The following is a 16240-nucleotide window of genomic DNA, read 5'->3' on the forward strand; positions in this document are numbered from 1 at the left end:
CCCTGATCAAGAGTGCACCGCCCACACTGCTGGGTATTTAGTGGGCCTTAGAAGAGCAGCTGGTATTTTCATGGACAAATATTTGCTCTTTTGGGAAGAGTTGAGTGCAAAGGGATGTAGGGTATGCCTTTTCTGTTGTCCTGGAACTGGTGACTAGGATGCAAACTTAAGTCAAAGCAGTTTTTAGAGAGAGCCGCAATATATCTTACCCAAAGATCACTGTTCCCCTACAAAGGCAACACCACCTGGCGGGTGGGGTCCTGGTCCCTCTTTCTGGAGGTTGGGCTTTGCACCCTCCAGCTGGGACAGAGCCCGAAACAGCTCTGAACACGCTCCAACAGGCTTTCCCAGCACAAACTGCCTTTATTTTGAATCTGGCTGAAGGAAGCAGCTGAGAAATCTGGGTAAATCTTCCTGGGTGTAACCATGCCTTTTGTGCTGAATGAAAGAGCGGCTCTCCACATGCTAACAGCTTAGAACTGAATGTGTGTCGAAGCCTTCATGCATGTAGCATGTTGGGAACAGCGTTTCATGGTGAGGGGAACTCTATAACTTACATGTGTATGGGGAAGCCCTCACTCCAACAGGGTTTTCCTGCACAAACTGCCTTTATTTCGAAATTGGCTCTTGCTGAGAAATCTTGGTAAGTGTTCTTAAGTGTAGCCATGCCCATTATGCAGGATGAAAGAGCGGCTCTACACTTTTTCACATCTCAGAAATGAATGTGTGTTGAAGCCGTCATTCATGTAGCGTGTTGGGAACACAGAATTTAGTGGTGAGAACTATGTAAATTACATGTCTATGATGAAGCACTCTCTCGAGCCAGGTATTCCAGTGCATACTGCCTTTATTTCGAAACTGGCTTCTCAGAAGCCTGTGGTCTCCACTGCAGGTCTGTCTCCAAACCCAGGGCCAGCATGGTAACTCTGCTCCCCCTGTCTATTCTGGAAGTTCTAGGTGTCCTCCATGGCCCTTCCACCATTATGTTTTTGGAAAACCCCGCAGATGGAATGGGCCTGAGAACAGGAGAGCTGGATGCCAGAAGCCACTGCCCAGTGTGAGGCTCCTGGGAGGGGCATCTCCTCTCCGTGGGCCCTGATCTAACCTCCCCTCTCCCCCACCCCCACCCCTCTCCTCCTGCATTTCCTGATTGATCCCTGGATAATGGTCCATACCAGGAATGACCTGGGAGAGGTTTTATGAGTCTTTAAGTGGAAAAAAAAAAGAAATCTTTAGACAAGTTACTGAAAGTAACTTCCAGCTTTACCGGGAAAGACCTCATTCCAATGTTTAAGGCTAGTTGACAGGGTGTCAAATTGCTTAACCACTCACATCTGAGCAAGTGCTACCTCTCTCTCCAGCTCCCCGCAGCATCCACCTGTGGCAACTTGGCCAAAAGAAGGCAAGAAAGCTCTTTCCCCTCGCCAGCACCAGCGTGGCTTTGGAGTCAGTGGAGGCTGAGAGAAAGAGCCCCGCCCTGAGGTTTGAGGGGCCTCCAGCCACAGCCAGAGGAGCGGGGGTTTTCAGAGTGGCCCAGCAGGGAAACCAGGCAAGGCCACCTGGCCCAAGTCTTCCCTGCCCAGAGAGCCCCATGAACTGCTTTGGGCCACACTCCCCGTTTGGGCCCCCTGCAAAAAGATACCACGGGAGCCACACCTGAGAAGGCAGAAGGACAGCCCTTTAGCCTGGGGTCCCAGCAGGTGTGTCCTGTGAGACCTGTGGCCACATAAGTTCCTTGTCTCTCCAGGTCACTGAAGGGACTTTGCTGGGCATCTTGGTGGTCAGGGACATGGGAACACCTCTAAACTCTGAAGAAGGACAGAGAGACTCTTCCTGGAAGCAAGGATTCCAGGGAGACACCTTGCCCAGAACTGGGGGACTGTGTCCTGAGTAGACCCCTGGGAGGCAATGTGGGGCTGTGGGGTCCTCTTCTGAGAAGGGAGCAGGTGAGTTTTCCGGGGGTGGGGTCCTGCTTTGTCCAGATATGTCCTTGTGTAAGACTCATTTACAAACACCTCCAAGTCCACCTAGGGGTGGCCCCAGAGGTGGGGGTAGAGGAGGAGAGTGAAGGGTGCAGACTTAGGGCCCCCTGAGCCACCCAGGGAGCCAAGGGTCAGTGGGAACATCTTGGGAGTCTAGTGCAGGGGTGGAGGACGAGCACTAAGAACATGCCAAGTCATGCAATAAAGTGACCCGTGACCACGAGACACAGGTGGCCGTACACCAAAAGAGGCAGATAGAAATTTAGACCCAGGATCTGAGAACCTTGAGAGGGGCTGGAGGGTCCCAGGAACCCTCAGGAACAGCTCTTCTAGGGGCACAGACATCCCAATACACACATTTCTCATGGAAGCTTTTTGGGGTGCAGAGTGAGTTACCAGGATCCTGAACTTAGTATGGAATCCCACCCCCTTGTTCATCACGGTACCTGGCAATAAATTGCTGTCATTTGTCCCTGGACATGCACAGGGGAGCTGACTGCTGTGGGGGTCACTGCAGGACTAGAATCTTCTGGTGTCTGCTCTGTGACCACAGAAACCCAGGGGGATTTCTCAACGGGAGAACCTGGAGACCATGCCTGCAAGGACCACCCTCATGGGATGGCCAAGGAGCTCGTGGTACCCAGGTCACTAAGTGACGAAGTTGTGAGGTTGCCTGGGGTATCCTGGGGGCATGTAAATTTCTGAGGTCAGCACGTGGGCCCAGCACTGCTGGATGGTCTGCATAAAGAGGGGCCTGCCCTCCTGATGATGGCTCTTAACACCTGCAGGGAAACTGCTCCCAGGGCTCCTGGAGGTCCATATTGAGAGTGTCCTGCCAGCCTTGTGGGGTCACCTTCCCCTGATGCAGAAGCAGACCTCTCTCCCTTGAGGCCCAGGGGACACCTGGCTCAGGTGCCACCTGTGTGCCCTGGACACGCAGAGCCCCAGAGCTCTGGCACAGCCTGGGGTGTGGTGGTGTCCGGGCAAGAAAGGCCCTGGGAAGGGGGTCATTCAAGGGCAGAGGCCACTCTGCAGGGATGCTGGACCTGGCAGCAATGCACTGCTTCAGTACTCCCTTGGGTTGGGTCTCCAACCTGTGGGATGGAAGGACCACTCCTTCCTGCGGTGCAGTCGGGGGAACTAGATCCATCGTCAAGGTCAGCCCTGAAAATGGAGGCTGCGCTACCTCCATTCCTGGAAAGAAAATCAGTCCCCTCCAGTCCAGGTGATTCAGAAAGTCATTCAGCAATGTTCGGGGCCTCCACTTTAGGCTTTGAATTAGAGCTGAGCGGCTTAGGAGGCCAGATCCCTGTCCGTGGCTCCAGGAGCAGGCTTTCTGCTGGGGGACAGGATCCTCACAAACACCTGTGTCTTTGTGGGACACTCCCCTCTGACAAGCTGGGAGGCAGGGTGCAGTTGTGGGAAATCGTGTTTACATGAGCAGAGGGCCACCATGTGGTGGGGGCACAGGAGACTGTGAGAATGAGTCCCACAGCCTTTCTGGAATCAAAAAACTGGCAAATGTGAAAAAGTGCATAATTTGTTTTATTGAACAGGCTGCTTATGTACGTTTGGAGGACCAGGTTCAAGGACTCAGCATCCCTCCAGGACAATAGCCTCAAGAGAAGAACAGACAGAGCAGGAGGAGATCTGGGGTTTCTCCCAGGAATGAGGTGGAACAGGGATTTCTGCAGATTTGCAAGGAGTCCCCGACCACTGAGCATGGGGTTACAGCCCCACGAGCCCCTGTCATGTTTGGCTTGGGCTCTGGTTCTGGCCTGCTCATGTATTCTTCCAGCAGAGTTCCAGAAACTCAGAGGGTGGAATTAGAGGGGCTGCGTTTGGAACCTAGTGAGGAGTTGGAGGGTCCTTTATATTGAGTCCCTTCATCCTAATCACCGTAGCTGAAGCCCAACACCCCCCAGGCCCCCATGGTTGCCGTGGAGGGAGAACAAGCCTGGCAGGCGACCTAGGGGTCCCACTACTGTGTCCTTCCCTTGTCTTCGTTCCCTTTCACCCCGGAAGGTGTGATTGTCTCGTGTCATGGTGGCCTCCACAATGTCCCTCCCAGTAATCTCTCTTCTCCATCAGGTGGGGTTCCCAACCCCGCTCAGCCTTCTCTGCATGGATGCTGAAGGACCAGGCCCACCTGAAGTTCTGAGCTCGAGCAGTAAGGTGGAAACAAAGAAACCAATGGAAAAAAGAAGCAAGTGATTGTGGCAAAGCTCCCCACCACAGAGAAGCTGCCCTGAGTGGAAGGGAGAGTGTGGGCATGCCCGTTTGTTTCCTATCTCCCAGTGCTCTTAGCTTTCTTATTGCCTACCTGCATGGTTACAACAAAATGATCTGCAAAACTGAAAATATTTACTCTCTCGCTTTTACAGAAAAGGCTGGCCAGCCTCTGGTCCGGTACCAGGCAAGAGATTGGAGTTCCTTTCCAGTTTGGAAACATCTTGGCAGGCCCAGGTTTGCAAAGGTCTTTAAGAGTAGTTACGGAGTTTTGCTTTTAAACTTTTTTACGGCTCTATATACTTGTGAGATGTGGTTGTGATGTATAATTCTGAGTCGGGATTTTCTCAAACTGTTTCTCACTTCTTATACCAGACATTCCTAAATTCCAAGTGGAACTGCATATTAAGGAAGCCATGGAATTTAGCAAAAGGATACAGATCTCATTTCCTTTTAAGCATCGATGTACCTCCATCATGGCAGTATTTGTTATGTGTTATTGATAGGGGAACTAAGTAGTAAACAGATTAATAGAAAATAGGGGATTTTAGGTACACAGGTTCATCTTTTCAACATTGTTTGTAATATTTGCAGTTTAAGATGACCATTCCTGAGAAACAGGCAGCCTCTTAGAATGAAATAGCATTTCCTCTGAACCATAATTAATTTTTATTTTGTAGACAGCAGGAAGGGTAATAACACGTCACACATTTGGGGACGTCAAAGAGAAAATGTAACTTTCTGGGAGCGCACTCCCCCGCCTCCCCCTGCCCTTTTTACTGTCCCATTCTCCCTGGAAGGCTCTTTCTTATCTTCTGCTCATGGCTCCAGTAACTCTTTCTTCCTCCTTGTTCCTCAGCTGGTAAGGTTAGTTTTCTACTTTGAACAAGCAAACAAGCCAACAGAAGAGAAATTTCACAAGCAACTCCCAGCACATCCGCTCGCCTTCTGATGTCTGTGACCTCACTCTCGGTGCCCCACCGCTTATTAAAAGTGGCATCGAAAGCCAGTTCCTCCAAAAGTCCCCGAGGCCCCATCCCTCCCATCTTCTCTGGGTTGTCACTCCCAAAACCATCCTCTCTTTCACTGCCTCATCTATTTTGTTCTCCTGCTAGTTGGCACCATCAGTATATAAACGTCCATCCTCTTAAACCAACAGCACTCCTTGACCCTAATTCACCCCCACCAATTGCCACCCTGTGTCTTTGCAGCAAATCTTTAAGGAGTTGTTTAAACTCACTGTCTGCATCTTCTCTTGAGCCATCCCCTTTTACACCCATTCTGGCTTTTCGCCTGATCCCTCGCTCTATGGAAACTGCCCTGTCAAGGCCATCAGTGACCCCATGTTGCTAAATATAGTGGTCAATTTTGACTCCTCATCATGCTTGGCCCCTCGGCAGCATTTGACCCAGCTCTTCCATCCCTCCTACCCCGTGTTCCTGCTTCACTCAACCCCCAGCCCATCTCTCTGTCTGTTTCTGCTTTTGGCCTGCTGGCTGGTCCTTTGCCAATGTCTCCTGTTTTTTCCAAACATATACTGTGGGTGTTCCCCAGGGTGGGTTCCTGGGCCTCTCCTCTCTCTCTCTGCTATTCCTTTGGTGGAAGCAACCCAGCCTTGGAAATTGGCATGCCATCAATTTCTCGATTTCTCCAAAATTCCCTGATTTCCCCTTTCCATCTGAGCCTTTATCCCTGAGACTCACATCACATTCTTTTCCTTTCATTCATCTTGCTTTCACATTCATACATATGTTCTACTATGAAATTACTTTTCCAAATTTTGAATCAGTACATATATATCATGTAAAATGCTCAAATATGTATTATTTCCACTAAGATGCTAATTCTACCTTAGAACATTTCTGCACTTCTGTATTTATGTGAATAAAGCGAATAGTATTTCTACAAGCCTCATAGTTAAACACTGTTAGTTTGGGGCTATTATGTAACATGAAATAATGGTACATCAACATAGTCGTTTTTCATTTATTTTTATGTAACACCGAGATGAGGTTTTTGCCCTGAAGACTGGTTTTATTGAAATTTTACCTACGTTACGGACAGTCAGTTTATGTGAAAGCCCTCATTTCTCCCCTTTTTGATATATGCTCCATTTGGCTATATATAACATATAACTTGGCATGAAACAAAATTCCCAAATCATTCACATAATACAATTAATATGTTTAATTATATTTTTTAAATGTTAAAAAGAAAAAGAAAACAGATTCCTCTACCTATTAGGCACTTCTGTGGCAATATGTAACACACCCCTTAACCATGACATTGAAGAACTGAGCTGATACCAGCCCCTTTCCACCTGCTCAGCCCCACCTTTTCCCATCCCCTTTCCCATCCGGAGAGGACATCCCTCCCATTGTCCAGGCCCAGATGTTGGAACCATGTCCTTTCTCTCTCTTTCTTTTACACTCACAGACAGCAAATCCAGCTTGTTAGAAAATTCTGGATATTCTGTCTTAATTAAATACCTGCTCTCTGCTCCCCGCCCTCCTAAGAGCCACCTTCAGCCTTTCCTGGATACCAATAGCCTTCTGTTTCCATCTTTGCTTTCCTACAATCTCTCATCCACACAGAGTCAGAGGGAGCCTGTAAAAACATACATTGGGGGTGGTGGGTGTTGCTCAGTGGTAGGGCGCATGCTTAGCATGCTTGAGATCCTGGGTTCAATCACCAGCACATTCATTAAAATAAATAAATTACTTCCCCCCAAAAAACACAAACACAAAAGCATAATTTGGACTACATCACCCCTCCCCTCAAAACTCACTAAACGGGTCACCATGTCATTAGGAGCCAAAGTCGTCACAAAGGCCTCAGGACCCGGCGTGCTCTGCCTCTCTGCCCACACTCTCCCCCTCACTCTGGGGGCCTCTGGCTCCGGCTCTTCCTTCTTCCTCCGGATCTATTCTGCTTCAAGTTCATTACTCCGTGAGATCTGCCAGGATTGCCTTATTCTCTCCTGCCTGCCTCCCACCCCACCGCCATCACCCGAGTTTGCTCATATCACTCTTTTTTAAAAATTTTTCCAAACTCTTGCTACCCCAACATGCTGCCTGTTTCCTCTGCTAAAATTCTGAGCCCCCAGTGATGGGGAGTCATGTCTATTTTGTTGACTGATAAAGCCCGAGAGCCTTGGGAACGGTCTAGTTAGGAGATTCCCGTATGTAGTAGGAGCTTATACACATTTGCTGAATGAATGTAGATGCCCTGGTCCAATCCGATGGAGCACTTCTGTGACGTGCTCAAAGAATAACTCTCCTTTCCACCTGAGAGGGGGTGACAACTTCCCTGGTGATTAAAGGCAAGAATTTTTTGCTTTATGCTGTTAACCTTAGGCGGGGAGACTGGGGGATCTTCATATATATTTTTAAATTTGGTTCACTCTGCAGTTGGTCTTTGGTCTCTGTATAATTTTGAGAAACTCTTTATGAGTGATCATTCTTTGATCAGATTGAACAGGTTCCAGGGGGAAGGACCAAGCCTGTCCCATCAGCCATTCTATGTGTCTTGTCCTGGGACCCAGTGGATGCTCAGCATGTAAGTGAACCGACAGGAGTGAGTGAAGAGATGGGAGCATCTCATTATTGTGGCGGATCTCTGTCCAATGCCTTGAGATTTGGGGAAGGGTTTACGAGTGCAGAAGGGAGAGCTCAGGTCCTCTGTGCTTTTCCTGAGTGCCCTGGCCTTACCCATTCCCCCAGCCCCCTCTGGGCAGCCAAGACAAGGAGCTGGGCCACCAGGGGTTGTGCTGATCAATAATCCACCTTCACCCCAATTCCGGGGGTAGGTACACATGGTTGTAGACACTGGAGTCAGGTCCTTGGAGGAATTCCTCACCGAACTATGTTTTGGACCTTTTATTTTTCTCTAGAACCTCCAGCTGAAGAAGATTGTTTTAGACACATGAAAGTTGAGGACACCTTCTGTCCCCTCACAACCCAGGTGGGGCTGGGAGTCTGCTGTTTCTATAGCCGATGGGCTCGTGTTGATTTGGGCATCCCTGTGCCTGAATTCCTGCAGTACACTCGGTGGTAAGGTTGGGGGTGCCTGGCAGGGAGGGAAGCGGGTTGGGAGACTGTACAGCTGGGCTGATGTTAACCTGGGGTGAGCGGGAGCTTGCTGATGCATGGCATCTCGGGGCAGGGAACTCTCCACACTCAAGAGGGGTTCCCACTCCCGCAGGGTCCCTTTGATCAGGGTGCTGGGCTGTCAGGGGACCACAGGGGTCCCAGTGAGGATTAGGGTGCCTTCAGGCAATGGGAAGTGTGGGGTCCAGTGGCAATTGAATTAACTGTGCACCCAAACCCAGCCCCCACCTCTTTCAGCCTGTTTCCTAATCTGCAAAACTGGAATGTTATTAAACATCTCGCGGGGTCATTGATGGGCTGGGACAGACTACACAGTCAGGAGCTGGAATTCTTCTGTCCCCTGATTGTTTGCCTTCTTTCTGACTATTTGCTCTCACAAGCTCAGTCTCTCTGTCTCTCGCTCTTTCACTTCTAAGTTTCTCTCATGCTCTGGTTTCATTTGATTTCCAACCACCGCCCCTCCCCTCCGCCAAACTCCAGATGAGTGAACTTGATTTCTATGTGTCAGTTCCAAATTCCCAGGAAAGATGCTCTGTCACCCTCTGGATCTTCTGTCCAACCCATGAGTTGTGGCCAGATGAGCGAGTCCCTCTGGGACCAGCAGAGGGTCTCTGCCCAGCCCCCAGCCACCACTGTGGGAGCACATAGCTCTCCGTGGAGGAAGTACTGGCTGTGACCTTGTGTCACTAAGTGTGAATTTATGTCTTCTCTTGAACCACCTTCATCCTCCTAAACAAAGATGAAAATTAAACACTCCCGGGATTTGTGTCATGGAACACTCAGGGTGGGGGCTAATGGGGCTGGAATTTCTGCTGTATTTAAGGGGCTACAGTGAATCCCCAACGAGAGCCTGCAAAGGGAACAGCACCAGCCCCACCCGGCACTTAGGGCGCTGAGTCTGCGTGACGTTGAGCCAGGCTTCTGACCACAGCTCAGGGGTCTGGTCTGACCAGTTAGCCTTTGAAACCAACCAGCTTTGGATTCCTCAATCCCACCCTGAGGTTTTACCTGAACCATCAGCTTCTGTATCTCTGAAGACAGATGCTGAGGACCCTTCACGTAAGCCGTTCGCACAGCCCTGTTCAGGCCTTTGTGCTGCACGGTCTGCCCGGCGAGCTGACCGAGGTTGGTATTTTACTGATGTTAGAAGTAGTCTGGTTTCCCGATGTACTGTTTCACTGAACAAGCAACAGAAGCCACTTCTCGCTGATAAAAGCAGAAAAGGGACATAATGAAAAGATACTGGGAGGGTGTGTGGAGTGGCCAGGACCGGAGCCAACCCAGGAGCTGTAGGAGGTGTTAGGGAGCCCCAGGCACCAGGCTGGGAGGGGTGCTACCGGGCCCCCTGCCACCCCAGAAGGGACCCCCCTCCACCCGACCCTCCACCTCACTCACTGCAGGTTCATGTCCCGGCAGGGCCAGGTCACACTGAAGCCACCAGCACACACCTCAGTTGGGGAGCTGGCCCCGTCTGAGCTGCGGGCGTGCCTGGTGTGGGGAGAGGCCCAGTTAGAGGAAGGCAGTTCCCCTACTGTTCCGAGTTAAGGTGCAAGTCAGTGCCCATCACTCAGGAGAGCCAGGCTGGACGGACCTCATTGTGGTGACTAGGCTGTCTGAGTTCACTTATTACTTTCTACGTTTGAAGGCCCTGGAGGGAGAAAAAGTGAAGGTTCTAGTACTTATTTTGTGTTTCCCACGTACCAGGTGTGGTAAGCAAGCCACTTCAGACAAGGCCCGGAGCAACCACGTAAATAGGCCACGGAGCAAGTCGTGCAGTCAGGCCTCTGTGGTCCCGAAACCCGTGTCCCCATCTGCTCCATAGTTACCAGTGGAAACTAGGGGGATTTATGGGACTGTGTGCTCCTGTGGGGGCTGGGATATGTGTGTTTAAGTCCACATCTTCAGAAACTCGGCTAGAACCACAGCCACTGATTGCACGGTGGCAGAGGAAGGGAGGATTCCAGCCTCTGGTCCAGCTCGTGTGGAGCTCAGAAGTTCTTCCTCCTGTCCTGAAAATAACACCAAATCTGAGGGAGCTGCAAACCCACTGCTCTTCTTAGATCCCAGAAGACTGAGGGGGAAAGCTGCTTCCAACCCAGAGAGGTTGCAAAGGGAACAGCGGGCAGGCTTGGAGAGTCACAGCTCCCAAGGCAGAACCTGCTTTTGTAAGAACCCCGGGGGCAGGCAGATTTAACAGGTCCCTGAGGCCAGCAGGAGGCTCAGTGTGGGGAAATCAGAGTGTGACAACTCCAGGGGGCCAGTCAGAGGGGCCCCATGCTCTTTTTCATGTATTTTACATCCAGGACCGTGTCCTGTTCTCAGAATGAAGGTCAGAGGATAACTCCTCATGCTTCCTGCCTGGAGAGGAGAAAATAACTGTATTGAAATACACCCAGAACATTCTGTTTCGTTGGGGGAAGTTGTTTTTTGTTTGTTTTTTTAATGAGAAATTATTTTACCAGAGCCTAACCAACCTGGGAGAAGGGAAATCCCTTCTGTGTCACCCAAATTGGGGTGGGGGGAAAGAGACACACTTGTGGAGGTCACAGCTCAGGGCACAGGCTCAATGAGAACTAATCACAGGACTGCAGATGCCCTGCTCTGTCCCGCTCCCCCAACACCTTACCTCCATGTCAGTAGGGCCCGTGTGTAATAACAGGAATAATACTAACAGAAGTAAATGTCTCAGGAGTGTCTAGGGAAAACCCAAAGACAGCGGGGAGATGAAAACAAGGACACACAGGCTGTTTTAGCCTCTCACACCAATAGCTGTAGCAAACTACACACAGCCCAGCCCCAGTAGATAAACAGACAACCTCACAGAAGAAATTATTTATTTTGGTTCTCTTACCCAGTGCATTCCATGGTGCATCCTCGCCTAGAATTGAGTGGAAGCAAGTCCATCTCAGAAGGGACATAACTGAAGAGGGATGGCTTCCCAGACTCTGAGGGGCAGAGAGAGCACCAGCCTGGGTTAGAGAAAGGTGAGGGGTGGGGTAGGGTGTGGGCTGCCTTCTTCCCCATATAAGGAACCTTCCTGAGGCCAGCACAGTAGGAGGGAGGGCCATGGGGTGGAAGCAGCCAGACTTCATCCTGAGAACTGTTGGGATGCCTCAAAGGGACCATTCAGGTGCCCAAACTGGGCCCTGATTGAGGGAGCCAGTCGGTCTGACTCAGAGCCCAGGACTGAGGTGGGCTCACAGCAGGCCGGTATTACTTGGCCGGATCCATTTCACTTCTCCGAAGCCCTGTGTAAAACATGAAGCGTGGACGGCCTGGTGAGCACAGCTCTGCCCTCAAGACCGGTTTCAACTCCTCTCTTCCCAGAGAACAGCATCTCTGAACCCGTCCTGGGTGACCTCACAGAGATCACCCTAGTGGCCCAGGCTAGTGACCGGGAACATGTACCTTCCTGCAGGCAACCCCTGACGTCCACTGATGCATCATATACTGGCAAAGAGTGAGTCACTGTGCATTGGTCTAACAGCAGAGACTCTGCCAAAGGCCCAAGAGGTGGTGTGTGGGACATGCAGGGGTGCAGGAGTGTAAGCAGTGCAAAAGTGTAACTGGTGACAGGGGTGCAGGGGCTGTGGAGGGCGCAGGCATTTCAGGGGATGTGGGGGTGGAGGGATGCAGAATTGCAGAGAGTAGCAGGGGTGCAGAGGTGCAGGGAGTGTAGGGATGCAGGGAGGTGCTCAGGGACCTGGCCAGGATAAGAAGGCAAGTGCACATCCTTGCAGTCAGCCTGACCCCGGTAGGCTATTGCAATGCTTTTGGGCTGCGGCGGCGGCGGTGGCGGTTGGGAGGCTGCCCGGGCAAGCCGATCGATTTCTTCTCTTCCCTGCAGCCTGGCCTGGGGTGGGGCTTGGCCGCCGGAGATTCGCCAGATGTTGCACTCCAGGTAAGCTTGCTCCTGGGAGGTGGGGCGGTTAGGTCAGAGGGCGGTGGCAGCGGCAGAGGGGCGGAGCGGGCCTACCCCTGGCGAACGGGTGGAATAGCTGCCTTGTCCCGGCTGCTGGGCCTGGGAGCGGCCTCTTCTTCCCCAGGTCGCCGGACACTCCTGTCCCACTCAGCTTGCTGAGTGCGGAGTAGGGGCGGGGCCGTTAAGGTGCGGGACCCACGGGGGGAGGGAGGCTGCCGCGGGGGAGCCGATCAATTCGCTCCGCTCTCCCCAGAGGCGGAGCCAGGGGCGGCTTCTGCTGCCCTAGAGGCGGGACGCGGGTCTCCAGATGAGCTTGCTCCTGGGAGGCGGCGGCGGAGGCGGCAGGGGCAGGGGATGTGTTCCAGGGAGTTGCTCCATTTCTTCTCTCCCCCACGGCCTGGCTTGGGGGCGACGTCTGCCGCCGGAGATTTGCCTGAGGTCCGACTCCAGGTGAGCTTGCTCCTGGGAGATGGGTGCGGTGCGGTCAGGGGGCTGGTAAGGTGGTGGCTGCAGGCATAGGGAGGCTGCCCCGGAGGAGACTGTGGATTAGCTCCATGTCTGCACCGCGTGGCCTGAAGGCGGCCTCTGCTGCTCCAGGTCCCGGGACACCCCTGTCCCACTTTGCCTGCTGGGGGCGGGAGGCAGGGTAGTCAGGGTGCAGGGGTGGCGGTGGTCGGGGGCCTGCAGCGGGGGAGCGGACCATTTGCTCCCATCTTCCCCGCGTCTTGTCCTGGGGGCGGTCGCTGTTGCCCTGTGTTATGAGACGCGTGTATCCTAGTCGGCCTGACCCCGGGAGTTGGACTTGGTACTTTGGGGGTGGTGGCAGCAGCGGCAGGTTTTCCCATGGAACTTGTCCATTTGCTCCCACTTCCCCCCATGGTTTGCCCTGGGGGCGGTCCCTGTTGTCCCAAGTTCGTCGGACGTCCATCTCCAGGTCAGCCTGCTCCCTAGAGAAGGCCACTGTGAGGTCATGGGCAAGAGTGGTGGCTGCTGCGGGGGTAGGGGCTGCCTTGGGGAGCTGGTGGATTGGCTCCCTTCTCCCCAATGGCCTGGTGTGGGAGTGGCCTCTCCTGCCCCAGGTCACCAGACTCACGTGTCCTACTCAGCCTGCTGGGGGAGGGGCGCCCTGGGCGGTGCCTTTAAGGTGCGGGGGTGGCGATGGCGGGGGTAGAAGACCTGCAGCGCGGAGCCTGTCAATTTGCTCTCCTTTTCCCCGCGAACAATCCTGGGGGCGTCCTCTGCTGCCCAAGAAGCCGGATGCCCGTCTCCAGGTCAGCTTGCTCCTGGGAGACGGGCCCGATGCGGTCAAGGGGCAGAGGGAGTTGCGACGGCTGGCTGCCCCGCCTAATGGGGCCACTTCTTCTCCTCTCCCCTGACCTGGCCTGGGGACGTCCTCTCTGGCGCAAGATTCGCCTGACACCCCACACCTGGTCTGATTACTCCTGGAAGGTGGGCGCGGTGAGATCAGGAGGTGGAGAGGACAGGGGCTGCCCCTGGAGAGCTGGAGGATAAGCTCCAATCTCTCTGCAGGCCTGACGTGGGGGCGGCCTCTGCTGCCCCTCGTTCCCAGGTCACACTTCTTCGGGTCATATTTCCCCGGGGTTGCGGTAGGGTGCGGGGGCGTCGGGGTGTTGGCGGGGGTATGGAGCCTGTCACTCGGGAGCTGGGGGTTTAGCGCCCATCTTTTCCGCAGATTGGCCTGTGGGCAGCCTCTGTTGCTCCAGATCGCAAAGCAATTTCCCTGACAGCTTAGCCACCAGAGGTGGGCAGGATGGGCTGAGAGGGCTGAGGCAGCCGCCAAGGCAGCGACGGAGGGGGCTGTCCCTGGCCAGCTGGTCAATTTGTTCCCATCTCAACCTTTGCTGCCCCAGTTTCGCAGAACGCCCTTCTCCAGTTTATTCTTCTCCAGGGAGGTGGGCGCAGTGCATGCAGCCCGAGGTCTGGGCTCTCCCTTGGGAGGGGCAGAACTCTCTTGTTCTCCTTTGTCTTTATTCTTCAGCGAAGTGGTTACTGGACGCAATTCTTAATTCTGAGAAAGTGTAGCCTGTGTTATGGAAGAGCTGCTGGACAGTGAGGTTTCTGGGTGGATTTTCACATCAGCTGATGCCCCAGGCAGGCAGGAAAGCTATTACTCAGAGCTTCTTAGTCTGGGGTTGGGGATGGCCCCGCCATCCTCACCATGCTTTTTAAAAATGTGTTACTCCCCTCTTTTTCCTAGGTGACAGTTTAGGTTATTGGGTCTCAGATTGCTGGCACACTCATCCCTGTTCTCAGACATCTTTTAAACTTGGGTGAAGTGATAAGTAGGGGAAGATGATTTACTGAAAGGTAAGAATACTTAAATTCGCATTAAAGCTACATTCTGTCAATCTTTCTAAAATGATTTTCCTCTGATTCTAAATCCACGACCTAGTGAATGTTGTACTCCTGTGTAAATTATTGATCTTCACATCACATTTGTTGAGTGGTCAACGAGATTTATTAATTAGATTATTCCTGAAAGGAAAAGTTCAGGCTTTTCAGAATTCCTTGTCTGATGTCACCCAGGCAGTCACAGTAGAAGACAGAGCTGATATAAAAATCCCTCAGCTGCCTGAACTGCAAAGCTTCTGGGATTACTGATCCCTGAAATGCAGGTGACTCTTGATGATAATCTGGGGGATGGTTTAAATGATCAGATTCTTCCAGTCCTATAAATGGGTTCCGTGGCCCCAGCCCCGGGAGAACTGGACATAAGGGCCATATCGTGTGTGGTGGGATGGGAAGGCAAGGTGTAAGAGCTGGAATCACTGAGATTCCACACTCGCTAAACACAGTCTCCAGAGCCTAATTGTTGTCAGGTTCTGTTCTGGATTTGAGAGTGTGTTCATACATGATTCTTGCCCTTCTGGAGTCACTGCCTGGGTGGAAGTAACCTTTACATAGATCTGTGGAGGATGACATTTAAGTAGATGGGCTGTTATGGTTCTCAATGTGCCCAGGCTTGCTCTTCCAGGCACTCGTGGGACTAACGCGAGTCATGTTATTCACTCATTCACTGATTTATTACCCTTGAATTGATCACTCGTCCCACAGTAAGTGAAACAAGGTAACAGGAAGCTGAGTTTTGTCCCCTCTCCTATCACTGATTGTTTTTCAGTCGGGCGCCCTGCGTATGCATTGTGAAACGGTGGTATTTCGTGCCCAATGGGGCAGCACTGTCAGTTCTGAGAATCAGGGGAGACACATGGGTAGGACAGCACCCTGACACACATGGCACCCCCCATCCCGTGAGACAGAATTGTCGATGCTCAGGTGACCCGATGTAGACTGCGGTGCTAAACCTGAGCATGTTTAGTTATCCTGGTGGCTATGAAAATACAGACTACCAGTCGCTACCTCTGGAGACTCTGAGGGTGTGCACCCCAGGATTCTGCATTTTAAGAAGCACTTTAACGAATCCTGATGAAGAGATCTGAGTGTCCCACGGAGAAACACTGGTGTGCGAGGCACCAATATTGAGGATTCTCAGGGAACGATGTCTTTTTAGGATGGTCCATGGGCCCTCACTTTAGACTTTTGCCTTGAGTTTAATTGTATGTGTTCAGAAGTGATGTCTTTCAATTCCAGTGTATGTCAGCATGCTCTGTGCAGGGATTTACTCTCAGTAGATGGCAAAAACTATGATTCTTCAGGTCACCGAGCTACACTGTGAACGATATTTTATTTTGGTTTTCTTTGTAGCAATGCAGAGTCTCCCGAGAAGAGATTTAGACTCAACAGCTTTGTGTCAGACTTTGGAAGACCGCTGCTGCCCAAGGTGTTCTCTGGCAGTGCAATGACGAATCTAGGTCCCTCTTTCACTGCTACATCAATGAAGTGGACCACTTGGACAAGGCCAAAGCTGGTATCCCTACCATAGCCCTTTACAGTGTTATTCGGCTCCAGGAAGCCATCAGATGCAGCAGGTGGCCAGAGGAGGAGCCGAACAGACTCATGAAATGTGACATCCCCAACTT

At 52.1% G+C, this 16240-nt stretch overlaps 1 long non-coding RNA gene across 1 annotated transcript; it reads left to right on the forward strand.

Moving 5' to 3' along the window:
• The first annotated feature begins 1747 nt into the window (after positions 1-1747).
• Positions 1748-16240, forward strand: LOC140687549 (uncharacterized). The gene is made up of 13 exons (XR_012061930.1): positions 1748-1946; positions 3539-3655; positions 4074-4252; positions 4367-4458; positions 7683-7769; positions 8104-8263; positions 9358-9445; positions 11176-11304; positions 11648-11780; positions 12168-12221; positions 12496-12692; positions 14461-14570; positions 15966-16240. It is a non-coding gene; the product is annotated as an uncharacterized lncRNA (long non-coding RNA).

Source organism: Vicugna pacos, chromosome 20 (assembly GCF_048564905.1).
Source record: "Vicugna pacos chromosome 20, VicPac4, whole genome shotgun sequence".
In the NCBI taxonomy this organism is placed as follows: Eukaryota; Metazoa; Chordata; class Mammalia; order Artiodactyla; family Camelidae; genus Vicugna; species Vicugna pacos.